General features: G+C 42.2%; 1 long non-coding RNA gene across 1 annotated transcript; it reads left to right on the top strand.

Moving 5' to 3' along the window:
• Positions 1-4420: 4420 nt before the first annotated feature.
• Positions 4421-8647, top strand: LOC148184324 (uncharacterized). The gene is made up of 3 exons (XR_015772513.1): positions 4421-4828; positions 5185-5305; positions 6399-8647. It is a non-coding gene; the product is annotated as an uncharacterized LOC148184324 (long non-coding RNA).
• The last annotated feature ends 11122 nt before the right edge of the window (positions 8648-19769 follow it).

The raw sequence follows: 19769 nt of genomic DNA, 5'->3' as shown, positions 1-19769 counted from the left end.
CCAAACAAATTTTTATCTCCTCAAAATGAATAGAAATACCAGCTGCTTAGTCCACTGATTACCTCATTATTTGATATTCATACACATGCTCACAGGAACACAGCTATAGCAGCATGCTTCAGTTTTCCTAACTTCAAAATTCACAATGAATACAGAATACAAAAACCTACTTGCAGGGTGTAGATAAGCATGTCTGTGAAAGGATTTTGAGAATTTTATTCTAACAAGATGTTCTTGTCCTCCTCGGACAAGCTAAGACATGATATCATTTGTATTGGCCTAAGGAAAAAATAATTCTAAATAGACATGTCATTGTGGTGACAGCTTGATTTACAAATAATTGTAAAATAAGTGTGCAAGATACTGAACTACATCATTAGGGGGGAAAAAAAGTTAATTCCTTCTCCACAAGCTTTAAGATACTTAAACTCTGCCCTAAAATGGATCCAAGTTTAATATGATGTCCCAGGTTCCAAATTCAAATCAAAAATTGCCAAAAGAGGACAGCAGAAGCAGCATCACTGAAGATCTAACATGGCAAAAGATCTCTCATTTCTGTTAAAAAATGGTGAGTTAAGGGCAGCTACTTAGCTTTCTGCATCTTTTTTCTATAGCTCGTCCTAAGTAAGACCTACTGAATTCTGTTTTTCACTTTTTATTTGAAAAGTGGATGTTATGAGCTTTTTTTTTTTTTTCTGGTGTTTGCATCTGAGGACATTTTAACTCTTGCAAATGAGTGACTCATCTCAGCCTCTTGGAAGGGAGTCGTAGAAGACTGATGCCATTAGTGCAGGATAATTTTTAGTCTATTCACTCTTTAATGGGCTATGAAGTAATTGGCTATTTTGGTGCTGCCCAGCAGGGTTTCTGGCTTGGCCCAGTGTTGTTCCCTCAGTGGCTGCCATGCCTGTGCCCCACAAATGCTTGGAAGCACAGACTTTCTTCACTGACAAAAAAAAAACCCATTCAAACCAGCCATTTTTCTGTAAAGAAAGCTGACTGGTTTGGGTAGTGAAAACACAGCCTCGTTGCAATACCACCCTCTCCCCAGGGGGACAATGGCATTGCAGGAGCCAGCCAGGCAGCAGGAAGGTCGTGCTGGCCACAGAGAGGAGCAGGGGACGGTAGTGTCACATCACCTGAGCTGTCTGTGGGAAGGTGACTTCTGGGGAGAAGACAGCGGGGAAGAGAGCAGCGGGGAGGCAGTCTGTGATTAAGCTTTGGAGAAAAAGGGGCTATTTGAGCAATAGGACAAGGCTGGCAGGGACCTCTGGAGACCACCCAGTCCAAGTCCCCTGCTCAGAGCAAGGGTCAGCCAGAGCAGGATGCTTAGAGCCAAATTCTGCACCTTTAGCTCTCAGACTGAAGTTGGAAGCCTTGAAGAAGTTTGGCATAGCACAGCTTATGCCAGACTCGTGCTGAGAAGTTCTGAGCTATGTGGAATGATGCTCTAAAAAGATAATTTCAATTAAGTTCTTCTTCTTTGTATTTCAATCAGTCACATATTTTTTTCTCCTTGCTCAAGATATTGTTTTGCATCATCCTTGCCATATGGAAGAAAGGAATGGTGCTGTTCTGATCTGCTGCCATAAAAATATGACATGTCTGTGTGATTTTTCAGGGTAGATTAAAACTGGGAATTCCCACTTTAAGGGGATTTTCAGCGTGTTGAATTTTATTTTCCTTTTAATTTAGCAAGCTACAGTAGTGTCAAGTTTTCCTAAAAATTAGAAGTCTCGTCAGAAATGGATTTGTACAATATATGTTTCATTAGTCTTTATAAAAACTGCTTCAGATTAAGATTTTATTATTTTGGATATTTCAATTTATAAAAGTAAAATTTGATTTTTTTTGCCATTTAGATGCTGAAAATTTTCAGTGAGGAAAGAGTCTCAGAGACAGCATTACTGCTCTCACTGAGGCCCTCCTGGACTTCTGGGAACAGAACATGGCAAGAATAAGAGTGCTTTTAGCAAATCCAACACTGTTTAGCACAAGGAGTTATAAAAGAAATACTGTGTAGATGGGAGCTGAGGGTAAGCATCTCTGCAGTGACAGTGTCATCTAGGCTATGGTTTAGTGGTGAGCAGTGGTTCTGGGTTAATGGTTGGACTCAATGATCTTAGGGATCTTTTCCAGCCTCGATGATTCCATGATCAGCTGCACCTGAGCTGCAAGGTGTGGTGGTGGAGGAGCCAGTGCAAGTGTTACTCTGCTGTCTGTCTGCCTAACAATATAAAATGGCAAGTGGATTTCCTTTGCTGAAGGACTTCCCTTGCTACTCCTGGTAATGGGACTAATACAGGTTATACCTAATTCCCACAGAGGATTTAGGTATTGCTGTCCTACCTTCCCAGTACTCTGCTCTCTGAAGAAATGGGGTGGCTGTGGTTGCAGTGAGCCAGTGGTCCCCAGGCAGGTTCTCTGCTCCAGCTAACAAATCCTTTAGGAACTGGGCCGGTAGCACAACCTAGTGAGCTGGCACTTGAAGAACAGCTGGCCTGGGTGTATGGTTCATGCTCCAATGGAGCCACACTGGAGACAGCCTGACTCTCTCTGTTCTGTCTTGGGAGGTGATCCTCTCCTGTCCCAGCCAGCTCTGTGTGAGCTGATGGGTTTGGGCCTAGCCCCTGGAGACACAGCCATCCTACTTCTTGCCTCATCTCTGGCAGCACTACAGGCAGGGCTGTGTTGTGCTTCCTACAAGCCAGGAACCCTGTCTGCTTTAAGCCATCACCTTGATGCACTGTTTGTCCCTCAGCTCAGCAGCCTGGACACTGGGGTGGAAACAGATTTGAGACCAACTGTCATCATTATTCCCCATAAGAATAAGACAAATTGGTTATTCTTACAGGGGCACTTAGGGTACAGGGGAGATTGGACTTTGCATCACTGTGTTTACATGCTGAGGCCTGTACTGTGGCAGCCCAGCCACACATGGGGAAGTATTCTTACCCTTCCCATCTTCAATTCTTAATCAGACAGAAGCAAAGATGCAAAATATGAAATTATTTATTAGGGTATATTATACCAGTATTTAAAAACAATGCAGCAAAAACTACAAATAGCATAGAACTTTATCCCCATGTATTTTGGATAAGATTTTATGGCAGCACAGGAACAGTTTCTGAGGCATTTGATATAGAAACTACATCTTATGGCCTTCCCTGGTATGAAATTCAGAACATTTTCAAGGTTTGTTGGCAGTGCAAATGGCAAGTTACTGTGGACTAGATGAAGTGATGCTGCCACAAGTGGGACGCGAAAGATGAGGAGGAAACAACAGCTCTCAGGGTGCAGACGGATGCACTCCACTGCAGCACAGGACAATTGTATTCTGTTCAGTCCAAAATTGCTGGTAAGTCACCCAGAGTCATCGCTGAGTGAAATAAAGCTGAACTGATTACTAATCCTGTGTCTCTAGTCCTTTTCTCATAGTCTGAAGCTGTATGTCATAGCTCTAGGTTAAATGAACATTAATTAGGTACAGAGCTCAGAAGTGCAGATGACTAGGGAATCATATGTTAATGAGATAAAAATTGTATTTTTCCTCCCAAATGCATGTGAACTATTTAAAGAGAAATTTCCTTGGGGGAAAGACCATTTCTGAGAGTTTTTTTCCATTGTTTTTCAGCATCATTTCAGCCCAGTCAAGTAAGCCAAGCTACCAGGAACAGTGTAATATCACCTGTGAGTGATGCAAAAGCAGCTGGAGAAGAAGACAATCAAGGATTAGTTGTTGTGGCATTTTGGCAGGATATTGAGCTAGCTCCTGAAGACAACCAAGCCATATTCAACTGGAGTTGAGAGCTACTGCATGAGAGGGACAGGAAACTGGGGTAGATTCTCTTTCCCAGAAATGATCCTCTGGTAAAAGAGGACTAATAACTATGAGGAGAAAAGAAATAGGGTTAATAAGGTAAATAAGGACAATATTAGTAAGGGACAGAAAATGCCAGGCCTTTTTATGTTCCCCTGACTCCCTTGCCAAGCAGCTGTGTCCTGCTGCAGAAGAGTAATCCTGGACAGACAGCAGCCAGCCACGGAAGGCATTTTAAGAGCAGGGTGTATATGATTTCAGTACTTCATCTCCAGGCCTTGGTGGAGGAAAAGAAGCAGAGAAAATGTCCTGATGGGTAGAAGCAGGCATAGATAGATGGGATGTTCTTTCATCATAGTTTTTTATGGTGTGGCACCTGGGCTGAACACATTCATTTGTAGTGCATTGCACGGTGTGTGAGTGCTCAGCAGACATAGGCAGGTATCGGAAATCAAGGTATTCATGGAGATCAGGAGCAGAATGACCTAAATGTGATCACAAATAAGCTTTAGTGTTGCACTGCAGGACAGTATCTCCCACACTGAAGCAAAGAAGGGGTTTGAAGGTGTGGGCTGCTGGCTTTGTGCACTGTGGCAAGGACCTACACACTGATGTTTATAAAACATCCTAAAGAGTGTGTGTGAAAAGCACTGGGGTTCAGCAAGCGCTGACTAGCTCTCCAACACATTGCATTTCAATTTAGGGAGTGAGGCACCTGAACTGGGCTTGGGCCAACCAGCAGCAGTTCAAACCTTGTTGGTTGTGCCAGGCTACACCTGTGAAGATTTAGCTTGAGCAAAGTACTGTGCTGAGGCTACCACAGCCTGGGCAGCCTTTGCTGGTGGGGCTTTCTGAAGAGAGTGGAAAAATACTAAGCTGGACAAGCAGGGAAAGCAAGGAGGAGAGATTGAAGACTATTCTGTAAAGAACCCAACTATGGAAAATTGCCTGGAAACAAACTTCCTGAGAGCAAATTCTTGCACCTGAAACGCTGTACTGTGATAGGGGGTAAAAAAAAAATTATTATTGACTTTGCAGGTGAATGACTGAAGTGCCAGCATGAGAAAATGAGCTCTTGGTTTGCCACAGAGGTATTTGCTAAGCTTTCATGTGTTGAGCAACAGGAATGCAAAACCTCTTTCAGTGTGGTGACAAGAGGCATCAGAGCAGTAGGAGTACTCATCTGAATTAAAAATCAACTTTTGCTAGACTGGTGTTCCTGGCAGGTTGCACCTGCTTCCCACCCCATGCCTTGCTGCCACTCTGTCTGGAGCAACGTGCTCTTAACAATAGCTGGTGGCTGGAAGGTACAGCATGTGCTGCATGCTCATTTCCCCTTCCTCCCACCCTGATTGTTATTGCAGCAGGCGGGAGCAAGAAGGGCTCTTTAACACCATTAAGCTGTGACAAACCCTGACAGTGAGGACCTGACTTCATGCAATATGAAGTTGAAGAAAAATATTTAAAGAGAGAAGATGCCTTCCTGTAAGTACTTTGTACTGTAAAGTGCATGTATATACACAAACACATGCACACGCATCCGGGAGGAGGTGCGTGTCCGTGGGGGGAAATCCTGCCTGCACCACTCAGTGAACAAATTCCCACTGGCCTTGGCAGAGCTAAGGTTCAGCGGCTCTCCGAGCATGTGGGGGACCTTGTGCAAGCGCTCAGGCAGGCACACTGGGAGCATTTTACTCACTGTAGTACTGGGGGGTGCCCCTGGGCCATACTGGCAGCGCACTGGAATAGAGCTGGGGCAGGAGAGCCTGCCCTCAAGCCAAGCCCCACTCCACATGCCCTGCTGGCACAGCTTCCTACCTCACATCTGGGCTGGGGCAGCTTTGCCTTGCAACTCATAGGAGCTCTGCCAGGGAGTGACCTGCTCACCTCAAGGGACTGGCAGGGGTCTTTGGTTGCCTCTTTGGTTTTGGCTTGGGGACTTTTCCTTTTTTTTTTTTTGTTTTTTCCCCTCGTTGTCTGTCTTTTAACATGTGTTTGGATTAATCTAAAAGTTGGTGAACTGCCTTCATTTAGTCTGTTCCCAAAATAGGTAGAATAGTTTTTGAGGGTCAATTAGAAAGGCCAATAAGCCCTTGGATAACCCTGACACTACAATCACTGATTTCATCTAGCTTATTTTACCCTTGGGTCCACCTTTGGGAAGGCAGAAACTCAAGAAACCTACAACTGACTTTAGTGGTTACTGTCTTGAAAACTACTATTTTAAGGTTGATTATAGTTCTGTTCCAGCGAATTTTTTCAACTGTTTTGAAATTGTGCAGCTCTAAGCATCTTTCAGTGATAATATAGATGGAAATTTAAGATACCAACATAATGAACATAAATCTGGGTTTCCTTAGGTACCATTTGGAGATCCATTAAAAGCAATCCAGGGCAGCAAGGTTTAAAGACCTGCTCTAGTATGTTTAGCTAGAGTGTGCCAAAAGTGGCTATTTTCACCTCAATCCCTGCATGCAGTGAGCCAGCCACCTGATTTTAGTAACAGAAAATGAGTGTTTATAACTATCATTTTCTAATAGCTGGATTCTCATTTTTTTGTCCTTCTCTTGCACCACAGGTATCACAAACCAGCATCACCATGTGTGACAAGCAGTTAGCTGCCACCTTCATCCTGACTGCACACTCCAGCTCTTGGAGCACGGAATTAGGTGGCCCCCAAAACCAGAGCTGTGATTCCTGCAGGAAAGCATTCTGTATCCATGGCTGGGACCAGATCTGGGGCAGTATGCCAAGCTCTTCTGACAATTTGGCCTAAACTGTAATTAGCAGGACTGGTGGCTGCCTGCTGCTGAAAATCTGCTGCAATATTACGGGTGCTGAACATTTGGACAATCCCAAGATACAGGCCAGCCAGTCAGGGCAGTGCTGCCTTGGTTTGAGGGTGACATGAAGGACAGCAGAACAGGCTGCTTGTGAAGGAAAGCAAAAAGGTGTTCAGAGTAAGAGACACTGTTTATTCAAGACTCCAAATATCTGGTGAAACCAAACCAAACCAGGAGTCTTACTGAAAAATGTCAAGCATACCTATTTTTGTGTAACAAGTAAAAAGTACTAAATCACTTTCACAACAGTCTGAGGTACCTTTAAGACTATCATGTCCTCAGTTCCTGTGGAAGAGATTTGAACCTAGAACCTTCCAGCTGCTCTAGATAAACATCCTTGCTTCCATGCAGAGCTGGGTTCTCTTGGCCATGCTCTGCATTTCACTGGACAAGCTGGGAACATTGCAAGCTGATGAAGAAGAAAAACTGCTGAACTGCTTTGGAGCTCTTAGTGGTGAAATTCATTACAATTTAATGATTTTTTTTTCCATTCATTTTAAAGCTGTGTATGAACTACTTCAGAATGTCATTATCATCTGGTTTTTAATTTTTTTTCCATATTCTAAACACTCTCTGCTTGGCACACCCTGTATAGGGAAGTTTGTACAGGATAACACATAAAGGATTGTGGTAACCACTCTATAAAGATGTAAACTGCAGACATTGCCACAGTACCTACAAACTATATTATGTCAAATTTACCTTCAAACAGTGATGTCAGCTGCCCCCAAGCATGTCTGGATGACCCCACATGTGTTAGCAATACACTGCAATAGCACACATGTGTTCCCACACAGCCCATCCCTGCACTGGCGGCACAGGTTTCTTTGTTCAGAATCATATTATGCATGTGTTTGTTATTCCTGTTTCTGCTTCCCCAGCTTTCCTTTGATGTAAATTTAATACTACTTTTCTCTTTTTTTTTTCTTTTTTTTTCCCTGTCGTTATTTGAAACAGAAACTCCGGGACAATAGCAGCATCAAATATTTGATATAGGAAAAATGTTAGGCAGTTTGTCACACTTCTTCTGCAAGTCTAAGCCATAATAAAAAATACATATTTCTCAGAAGAAAAATAATAGGCTTGACATTTTTCCAGGAGCTACAGACTTAGAGTTTGAGTCAGGCTGTGATGCCATGGCACAGAGCTGGCCAAAGTCTACTGCAGAGCGTTTGTGTCAGGGGTGCCAGGAGGAGACTGATTGCCTACAACACTGTTAGACACATTTTATTTGAAGTGGGCATTGGCTTGAAAGTCCCTTGCAAATCCTATACTGTGTCACACACAGTTTGGGAAGATGAGTGTAAAGACTTATGTGAAGGTTGAGAAAGATGCTTAGCCTTAAGCTTTGCATTCCTCTTTAAATGTTTCTGAGCAGCACCTTCACCTGTTACTAGCTTTCACAGTGTATGAAGGTCATGCTGCTCAGTGCTTAACCTTTAAACAAAATTTCTGTGACTGCTGGCCCTGGTTCCCAAAGCGACTGTGAGAAATGAACAGGACAGATGGAAGCAGCCTTTCCCAGTGGATGCTACAGAATATTTCTGTAATGATTTAAAGCCATGTTAAACAATATTTTGTTCACATTCAAATGCAGAGCATCCCAAGATGCTTCATGAGACAGGGGAGAGAGCTGAAATTGCTTTTGTGGTGATGCTGGGCACAATTAAAAGCTCATGTCTGAATCTTACATCTATCAAACTGCTGTACAACAAGGGAAATAGCTCCCTAAGTAGCTTTTTACAAAACACTGAATATACTACCATAACAATAAAACCTAACTATCCAGCTGCTGGTGAATTATGTACATGTGGTACTGTGTCCATCATGCCTCCTCTCCCCCCTTTAATCCATCCCTTTCTGCTGCTGGAAAATAGCGAAAGTCCTCCAAGGAGCAGCTGAAAAGTTTAATAAAAGTAAGTCAGCGCTGCTCAATCTGTTTTTGTGATCTGGCTGCACTTTTTCTGAAAATCATGATTGTTCCTTTGGCCAAGTTCAGTGTAAAGTGAGAGCTTTTAGTGTAGCCCCAAAAGAGGGGAGAAAGAAGCCAGTTGCTGTCTTCTCTTTTGACATGGGAAATAAAGGCAAACGTGTGAAGGTATTAGAGCCCCACTGCAGAGCAGGAAGAGGAAAACAAATGACACTACGCCATATGCCTGTAATCCCAATTAAAATGCATTCAAATTCATTTGTCTTCTCCTCAGCTTCCCTTTTCCACACCAGTGAACAAGCATGTTTGACAACAGAGTGTGGGAATTTCTAGTTCACTGAGCAGGTTTCCTTTCTCTTTGCCCCTGCATCTACCTGAGGCTGCAGCACCAAACCCTCACCATGTGCTTTAAAGCAAGCCCTGTCCCCCCTCACCACACAGCCAGGCATTGCACACATTGCCAGGGACTCCAAGGGACCATATAGAGAAGCACCTATAGACACAGCTTGAGGTTAAGCATTCTCAGTGGCCATGCTGGGCTTTGCAAGAAACCAAACCTTTTAGGCTCCCGGATGATGCTGTGCTTAACTCAGCACTTTTCCAGGCATCAAGCCTCCTGTGCTCAAGCACAGGAGCTTCCTGTGCTTGAGCAACACAGCAGAAGAAGCATTGAGAAGGTGAGAAGGACCTTCTGCCTTCTACAGGCATGGAGAAGCAGGCACAGCAGCCAAAGTGAGACCTTCTCAGTGCCACTGCTGAAGAAGGGGGCAGGGGGAAAATGCTGCAGGGTGCTTAGAAGACTGGAAAATACCTTGGAGTCAGTGGGGATGTGAATACATGAGAGGAAGGCAGTATGAGCTACTATTAGAGGCTGAACGGATAGAAACGGGAGGGAATGTTAGTGCGGCAAATCAACCTGCAAGCACCAAAATTATTTTGAAAAATGCAAAAGGATGCACTCGCCATTATAAAATCAAATAGGAAGAGCAACAAATAAACATGGTCCATGATGCATAAAACCACTGTTAGATAGCAGAATCCTCTTCTGAGGCAGGAGAACAGGCAACTTCATCTGCAGCTTTCTCATTCCTATTTTTCACAAGGTCCTTCCTTGTCCTCTTCATCTTCCCATTGACATAAAAGCTATTGACTGGACCTATAAGCACAGCATTGTTTTTCATTGTCTCTTGATTTAAACTCTGTTGCTTTCTTCCTTGTAGGGTATCTTAGAGCTCAATGAGAATTCGAAACACTTCCTTATAACTTTGCAGTCTCCAGGTTTTGGGTTTTACATCCCCCTCCTTGCCAGCTTCTTCAGATCTCCATCCCACTGCTTCCTACACAGCAGTACAGCTGCCAGGCTGACGATACAGATGCAGAGATAAAATTCAATTTTCAAAAGTTGGCTTAGTAAAAGGATTTAAACATACAGTTCCAGATAGTTGCCTTGTGCATTTTCTTTATGCTTCTAGATTCACCATATTGAATTCACTCTTGAAAAGGTGAAGAAATCAGCAACACAAACAGGGTGTTAACCTCCATGCTCACTCATGCCACAGGGAAAGTGAGCAGTTGGGGAAAATACCAAGCAAGTGGCTCAGTCATCGTTTATTCGAACAAGAGGCTGCTCTGCAAAGTGCTAGGAAACAGGATCTAATGGACCAGAGCCATTTCTTCCCTCTGCCTTAAGCCTGACTTCTCCCAACTCTGACATCTCCTCAGTCCTTCTCCAGACTTCTCAGTGTCTTGTCCAGTCCCCAGCTGCCGCGGCGGCGGAAAGCCCGGAGCACCGCGACTTCTCCAGAAGCAGCCTTGAGAAAGGCTGGCCCGAAGCGCATGTGAGCAGCTTCGAGCAGTCGAGTGATTTCAGCTCAGCTCAGTAATAGTAGAGTGATTTCAGCTCAGCTCGGCTGGGCTCAGCTGAGGCGGAGGGCAGGCAACACAGGAAGCAGGGACGAGATAGCTGGTTCAGCGTTCCACCGAGGCACAACCTTTATTTAGGCAGAGCTCCAGCGAAGGGTGCCAGTAACAGCGAATCCGCCAAACAGGGGAAAACCCGGGATATTTATGGGGAAGGAGAGGGGCGGGGGGAAGCCCGAGATACCTGTATCGGGGTGGGACAGCAGGGGAGAACACCAATGAAACACAACAGTTTAACATATCTAACTCAAAGACCCCTGGGAGCGACACATTGTGTCTCTCTCACAGAGAAGTATCTCCTCTCCAGGGGAGAGCCAGGATCTCGGGCCCAGTGGGCTCCTCCGTACCCACACCCAGCCACTCTGTGTTTGCCAGATCTACTCTTTCATCTCCTTACCCCAGTTTCATCCCCATGCTGAGCTAGTCTTGGTGCCACTGGATTCACATTTGGTCTGGCCTGGCTCATTTGCTATGACAGCTTTCAGCGAGCTGCCTGCCTGTGTTCTCAGAAATGTCTCCCGAACCAGTTATTTCCCATCAGCTGTTTTTATGCTTTCTGATGCTAGAAAGGCTCCAGCAAAGGTCTAAAGGGGGAGGTCATGTATTATGGTATTCTTTAAAAAGGCAGAGAATTTCTAGAAAATTTCATCCCAAAAAAGATACCTAGCATGGAAAATTTTGTGCAAACCTTGGGAAATGGGTGCAAACAGCCTCTTGCAAGAAGAAATGCAGGAAAGGAGGGCTATTTGTGGCACACCAAGTCTTTGATTGAAGTAATTATATGAGCTCTTGTCCACTGCTTTCCTAACCAGGAATAAGAGCTCCCAAATTAGTTAAGTGATTCTCTATGTCAAGCCATATTAGCACTGTAGGAACTGTAATATTTACTTAAAATCCTCTTACGGACAATGTCCTGATTCAAACTGGATTCCATAGATGTTGCAAACAATGTCATTATTATACAGCTTGTCATACCATGACAACTGGCAGAAGCGAGCTTGCTAATTCCCATGCCACTTTGAAAATGTGCCTACACCTCTAACTCTGTCACCCACCATAACTTCTTAATGGCTGCTTGGACAGGTTTCTACCCAACAGGATTGGTACTGATGCTTCAGGCCAATGGAAAGAAACACACAAACGTGAGGAAGGTTTCTCCTGGCATACACCAAGGTTATGCCTGTGGTCACTTTTTGCTGTGTGACTGTGAAGACCGTGCTGGCTCTGTCATGTGAAGTAACCACGAGAGAAATCTGCAAGAAGGCACAACATTTTGAGGTTGCCTCATGATATTCAGGGTTTGACAGGCCCATTGTTTGTACAGCACTAATACCAAATTTATGTTTTTGGGAAACTCCACCCATAACTGATCCAGAAAACTTCCTGATATGCCCAACTAGACTGCAGCCAAGTGCAGTAATTGTAGCTTGTAGAATATTTTTTCAGAGGAAAAGGACGGAGAGAAGAGGTGAAAACACAGAGCAGAAGAGATAAGCAAAGAACTGATGGGCTACAGAAGGATAGACAATATAGGCATGACAAATATTAGTGCAGGAGGAGGCAGAGCTTGTTGGTCCATTTGTGAAGACTGTACAACCAAATTATTAGAGGCTGCATTTAAGCAGAATAGGGATCATACTTTTCCTCTCCCTGTCTCTTCATTGTCTCTTCCTCTCATACCCTGAAAACTTGAAGCCTCTTCTCCTTGGAAGTTTCAGGGTCTGGCAGGACTTACAACATTGCCTAGAAAATTACACTGCAGCACATAACTTTCTTTCCCATTTCTTTCTATAGCTCCTGGTCATGCTGTGACAGTAATACAAGGCTGATCTTGTTGGCTGTGCCAGCCTCTTGAGCAATCCACTTTTGGATGTAATGGGTCACTGATTGAGAAGCTAAAACTATGAGATGAGATGAACTAAAAATGAGATACTCTAATGCTTAAAGAGAATATTAAAATGATGCTTGCAGTTGGATTTTGTTGTTTGGTAACACCAAGACCAAGCCAACTTCAGAGGTTAAATCACCAGATCTTGATGTTGACCAAATGCTTCTTCTCAGGCAAATGCTTTTCTAAGCCAATTAACATACTTATGGATGCTTATGGACTGAAGTTAAAAAACAAGCATAGGATGTCGTTAGAGGGTAAGAGTTTGAAGGACAAAGGCAGATGAAGGTGACTGCCTATGACATGAGCCCTGAGGTGGAAGGGAAGCGACCTGCCTTCCACAGCATGCTTCACCCACTGAGCCCCCAGAATCCCAGAACATGCCTGCACAAGGCTCTGTCCTCAGATCACCCCACATTAAAGAGAAGGAATGAAACATCAGCACCCTCAGGTGATTCAGACTGAAGTGCAGAGAAATATTTCTGGCTCTAAGGGAAGATGGAGCAGATAAACTAGGGAGCAGCAGCCAAACCACCAGAAGATGGGCACCAAGGTGGTTTTCTAGAATATATCTCTGTGTCTAAGGTCCCAAGAAACCACCTCATGTCCACAATTCCAGCAGCCAGAGTGACCAGAAGACAGTCAGCCTCTGTCCCAGAAATTGGCCTGGAAGAGGTGAGTGAAGGAGACAGTGCTGAAGGGCACTGTTAGCATGGAGAAACCAAAAGGCACTTGGACATTTTAGAAAATAGAAGAGGCAATACTGGCACTGGGAGCTCTCCTGAAAATTCTCAGAAATGAAGTTCAGTGCGATATGAAAAATATTTTACTTCCAAGGCAGTCTAACTGGAGCAGCTTCTCAGGAAGGGAGGAAAGCTGCCGTGGGTCTCCCACATAAAGAAACATGGGACTGGGGTATGCAAGGTCCTTACTATCAAAATATCTAATTCAGGACAATCAGAAAAAGCCAAGCAGAGCCAATGTGTATTTCTGCCAAGACCTTTTCCCTCTAATTTAAAAAAAAAAAGTAAAAGAAGTCAGGAAGAATGACAGGTTCAGTCCAGAGCCATCCTGGAGCCATGGAGCCTGGAGAGCTGCCAGGCAAGCTGGCAGGAAGCCAGGCGGGCTTGTGATGGAAACCTGCCCTGTGTTTCATCGGAAATTCATTCAAACAGAGACGCTTCTCCAAAACATTTTGCTTACGACAAACCGGCATTCTCTGACAAAAACCTGGGCTGACAGAAACCTTCCAGCCCCTGTTTCTGATGGCATAATCATTCCTTACATAATAAAAAAGAAAAAAAAAAAAATAAGGAAGAGGAAAGAAACTGGGTGTGTCATAGCTAATATTAATGGGCTACATTATATATAGTTTTGTAAGTGACTCCTTATATGGAGCAAATCTTAAAAATGAGCTCTCAGGTATTTCAGTCTGATCTTCCACAAGTACTGAAGGCTCAGCTTTGTTACCCTACAGTGTACACAAATACAGAAGTAATGGTGAGATTTTGGGTAAAGATGGAGTGATGTTACTGTATCCATCGTCTTTCCTTTCTGATTAGCGTTTTTCAGATATTGCAGGTTGTTAGTTATTAATTCCTCCTTGTTCCTACCAAGTCCATTAGATAGGAAAATATTGACAACTTCTCCTCTGCAGATTCTGTAACAAGGGCATATTTCTCTCACTTTGAAATTACTAACTAATTAAAGCATTTAGAGAAAAGAGAGAAATGTAGAAAATATATACACAACATGGAATACCTGGATGGTTGACAGCGTTTTTCTTCATCAAATAAAAAAAGACAAGATGAGGGATATTTCCTCTTTTATGGTTTTGAATGATACTGGAAAACTCTCTTGGTCTAGCATCTCTCCCAAAGGAGTACCCAAAAGGCTGTAGGAGAAGGTCTGCATACAAACTGGGGACCTAGTCCTGCATTCTCTTCATTTACCTGAGAACCACAGCCAGACATGGGAGGCTTTAATTCAGATAGTTGTGAAATAAATAGCAAAGTGCCCTTTTAAACTAACCAGAAGCTCAAGTTAAGTGGCTGCATTTATTTTTCGTGTACCTTTAAAGGAAACAGACATCAGCTGCAATTCGAATTTTCTTTCTTTGCCCCCCAGTTATGTGAACACAGTGCAGAAGATTAAGACATTTCCAGCATGTAAATTCAATCATGTGAGAAGTCCCACTGATTTCAGGCAGTGACTTCCTATTGAGTCAGCAAAGCACTTATGCCTGTGTGTGATTTTAAGATGACTAATCTCCTTTGCGCCCGCACTGGCGGGGAGGTACATCGGCAGGATGTCCTGCGGCCCTGGCCCTCGGCAGACACCCTGGCTGTGTCCTGCCTCTGCTTTGGGACAGTGTGACCACGAGCTCCCACATGCTGTGCCTTCATCCCTGTGCCCAGAGCCAGCAAGAAGTGCACTGTGCTTTGTGAGAATCTGCAGCCAGGCTGACAGAGGGATGCTTGGGGGGCCATCGCTGCTGCTGATGTGTGGCCGAATCCCAGCTTCATGCTTAATCTTACCCACATGCTGCAACTCTTTGGTAATTTGGAGTGGTACTGTATCAGCCCTGGCTCGAAGGAGACTTTCACAACTTCTCTAATGAACCTCTCACAATCTTTCAATAATGCAGCTATTTATAGGCTAGGTCTATACTGAATAGATTGCAGAAGCTGCACAAAAGCTCACAGTGTTTCAGCAAGGAAGCTGCAGAGAAACATCAGAGCAGACTGAAATCACTCAGTATGGTTACATACAATCAAGTATAATCTATGTTTTGCATGATTAGACTCACTGCTTAACTGAAAAGTTAATGGCATTTTAACACATATAATTTTCTTAGAAGTGAAAGCTGAGTGAAGTAAAAGAATTTTCAAGTCTTAGACTAAAGGCTAAACCCTGCCCTTGCTCACAACGTCAGATTTTAGGTGTGGCATCACTGAAGTTTAACAGAATACACCCAAGTAGTCAGAGCAGAAATTGGACCAACCAGAGCAGAAACCATCACCAAACATCTCATCTTTCTATTTCAAATTACTCCTTTTAGGCTTTAGCAAACATCCTGGGTCTTGCAGTCCCAGCATGCATCATGAAATGAAAATATTAATTAAAAAATGTTCAACCAGTACACTCATGAGAAAGCATTGCTGCTGTCCTTTTTATCACCCAAGCACATTTCATCTTAAATGTTTCTGAGATATATAAAACACAGGTAGCACAGAACAGGACTTTCTGCATATGGCTCACCAGAATCTTAGAAGAAATCAGACAGACTTTTACTGCTTTGACCTTTCCAGACTTGTGTCTCTCTGACACTTGTTCATGAAGTCCCAGTAAACAGCTGATTTACACACACATGCTTTGCTTGTGAATGTTATAAATCTATTCCTGAGTCTTAAGGGAGAATTGACATTCAATACAGGTGTTGGAGCAAGCACTGCAGGCCTTTGGCTTTCACTACTGTGGCCAGAAGAGGGTTCAGTGACACTCTCCAGCACAGAGACTCCCAGCTCTTCCTACCTTCTGTGCCCTAAGGTTTTATCTCTCTAAAAGGAGCAGGGATTTCCTCTGGGGATTAGGAGGAGATAAAAACCCAAGACAGAGCTATTACTTCATTACCTTACGAAGCACAAATGGATGAAAAAGACAGTCAGTGGTTGTCTTTCCTTCTTTTTTGGCAATTGATTTCTCTTTAGAGAAGAGAAACAAAGTCCCTCTTATTTATCCAGGTCTGTGAGGACACAGGCCATAGATAGACTTACAAACCTAACTGCCACTGGGAGCTGCAGAATTCTGTATTTATATGGCATTAAGACTCTCAGTATTTCTTCTCAGTCCACTCCTGCTTCTGCAAGTGGACTGAGCAGGTCCTTGCTACAGGCATGGGAAAATCATATAACCCCAGTCACCAGCAGTCTCAGTACCCTCATTAATGCCAATATTCTGTCTTGAACTAGATTTTCCTGCACTGGTTTAGACTGTTAATACACCCCAGGCAGAGGAATTACACATCCAGCTCTCCTCAGACTTTTGAAGGATGAGGTTAGGCTAGGCATGTGGATCCAAACCACAAGTTCCAGTTGCAGTGGACTTGTATGAGTAGCCTAGAAATTCCAAAAGAAAAGGAATAGCCTAGAAATTCCCAAAGCATTATTAAATACAAAACAATTAAACTGTTAAACTATCCAACAGCAGGTCTTTTGACCCTGGTACACCCAGATAGTTTTTTTCCACCTGTTTCATTAACTTTTGCTTCTGAACTGTGGGAAAATGAAACAAGGCAAGCCAAAGACCTTGACCTGATTGTGTAGCTTCATGGCAGGAAATGTGCTAGCAAAAAAGACATTTTTTCTGCTTTATTTACAATTACACTGGTGGTACCTTGTCTAGAACTGCTGTCTTAAAAAGAAATAATTTTTAAAAGATGACACATTTTGTCTCACGTAAGGTACCTCAGTGCTCACCAGTAAAATCTGACAATATCAATAAACAATCTAAGATTTTATTTTCGTATTATTAAGATGTTTAATTGTAGGTACAATATTAAGTTATAAATATGCTCTAAGACAGATAATAAAAGCAGCTTATCACTCACTGACTAATTTAGAAACTCTTTTTTTTCTGCTGGATTTAAAATTTCTGGTGAAATTGGTGAGGAGTGCACTCAGCACATCCTGTTAGCTGAGTCAATTGAAATTGCACCTGTTCTTGGATGCAAGTCATAACAAATGCAACCAATATACATAGTAAAGAAAAGGATTTGTATGCACTTTTTCCAATTAACATCTGCCTTTTGGCAAGTCATTAACCTATTTTCTCACAAAGAAACAGCTTCAATTGTATTATGCATCCGAAGCATGCAAAAGTCCCTGAGGGGGGTACTCTGACAAAAACATACTGTTCCTGGATCCAATGTGAACATACATATTCATTAATTGTTTGGGGCAATGGGTACAGAATTTCTGACTTTTACAAGTCTTACAAGGTAAACAGGTTACATAAAGCTATGTCCCTGGAAATAGCCACATCCTGACTACTGTCAGTAGAAAAAAATCAAGAGTGATTTTATGCTGTGAAATAGCAATGAAAATAATTCAGCAACACTGTAAAAAAAAAAATTCTAGGAATAAAAAAGAACATTGTTAACCCTAAAAATAGTACAGTGTATTTATTAAACAGATATAAATAAAGATGGTAAATTCTATTTTTCAAATCCCTCATGCTATATCTGTTCAGGATGTCCTAAAATGGCAATGTGAACCTATTCTACCACCATTTTTCCAGCTAGATTAATATAATCAAAATTTAAAACTACAGTTTAGATTTCTCCCCATGAAGATGATAATGAAAAAACTAATTATAATCTTACATGTGTAAAAGCAAGAATCAACAATCCTCCCAGAGACAAGGGAATTGCTCAGATACAATTCACCTCTGGGAACTGGTTTTCCAAAACCCTAAATGTTGCTATTGTTGACATATTTTTTATAAAAGTGAATGCTGAAGAAACAATTGGTAGCATTTCTTTCAATTAGGAAGCACATTTCTGCTGAAGTACGCTGCAATGAGCCGCTGAGCTACTGCACAGTGCTTTGACACTTGAGGAATTTGAAGTTGGGTTTCTCCAGAGACAGTCTCCCAGCAACAACCATTCCTGCCACCACCTTCTCTCTCTCAACACACGAACCTTAGGGATCCACTACATGTCATACTTTTTAATAAGCAACTGAGCCATTTTTGCAGTAACAGGCTTGAAACCTGGAAGCAGTCTTTCTCCACCAGGGTGGCCTATTTATATTTAGTATCAGAAGGATAATTTAGCCTGAGGGAAACTGTACTGCATCGGGTACACTGTTGAGCTTGTTTAGAACAAGTATGGGCTATCAGTACTTCAGTGCAATGTCCAATACAGATATAATTTTCATAATTTAAAGATCCACACAATTATTTTTTCACGTAGTGCAAAAGCACAAGACTAAATAGCAGTCATTTTCTTCTAGTTTTGTAATTCCAATTAGTCAAGTCACCATTTATTTGACAGAGTACAAACCCTAGAGTAAATGCTTTTGAGAGTTTAACAGCCTTGGCAGGTGCTTTTAAAGGAAGTATTTTCTTTCCATAAGTTTATTAGAAATTAAGAATAAGATAACTTGTTCACATCAATGCTTTTTGAAAAGAAACATCATGTTAGATGGTTGTGGCTGTCTTTTAGGAGAGCCATCACAGCTTGAGGAAAATACATCCATCCTGTTTTTAACCAACCATGACCAGACATCCTCCCAAGTGTCATCATGTTGAGCTTCAGTATCAACAGATCACCCAACGGAATGACAATAACATGTCTTAATTTGGGAATTTTATGTTGGTTCATCAGATTCACAAACAATGGAGGAATAAACTGGATTAAATGCTCCAGATAATAGGTACTGAAAAGGAAGAGGGATTAGTAATAGGAGCAAAGGCAGAAGGGAAAATTCCAGCAGAGATTTTATTAAAAAATACGGAAGTAAAAGAAATATCTAAATCTTATGGATAAACAATCCCGAAAAAACTTTAAAAAAAAATCTGCACAATTAAGACATATATATGTATATAGTCCACCAAGAGAAAACAAGAAATATGCAAAAATTTTAATAGCTACATAGAAGATACAGAAGTGTCTTCTAATGGAGACAAGAAAAGGCAAAGACCACAAGAGTATTTGCAAATTCATAAAGTGAAGTACATTTAATCTAAAAGACAGCATTTATATAACTTTGTGTTACATAGTATTATAAACAATGGTGTAATCAAAGGTCAGGCTGGAATAACAATGTAAGACCATTCTTTGACAAAAAATCTGTGGTTAAGATGCTGTCCAGAAACAGTTGCATCCAAAAATTTTATGCTTCTTTGCCATAACCAGTAGTGCTCAAGACTGAGCTGCAAATATAGAGTACTTATTGGTAAAAAATCAGAGTTAACCAAGGAAGTGAGGGGATGTCTGGCTATCTGAAGGTGGTTGCTGAGAGAGAAAATAAATGAAAAATTGACTGCACATTTCTATGGCTCTAACTGCAGTCATATTTGCACAGTAAGCTTGTGTACTAAAGTCAAACTAAAGTTGATGTTAATGAGGTTCAGCCTGGGAAATGGGCTTTATCTATATACAGTCAGTTGCAGAATTGGATTAAAATGCTCCCCCAGTTCAGGTGTCCTACTTTTCAACACACGCGTAAAGTTACAGAAACAGACGATTACCTAGTTTTGACTGTGGATTTACAACGGGTGCTCTGCAATTGCCATGTAAAAAAATAACAGAAAGACATAAAGAAAATTAATATTTTCCATTAAAAAATAAGACCTACAATCATC

Source organism: Pseudopodoces humilis, chromosome 5 (genome assembly GCF_049639895.1).
Source record: "Pseudopodoces humilis isolate 2021_Gansu_Grassland_sample_001 chromosome 5, ASM4963989v1, whole genome shotgun sequence".
NCBI classification, from domain to species: domain Eukaryota; kingdom Metazoa; phylum Chordata; class Aves; order Passeriformes; family Paridae; genus Pseudopodoces; species Pseudopodoces humilis.
This window is presented reverse-complemented; position numbering and strand designations above follow the sequence as displayed.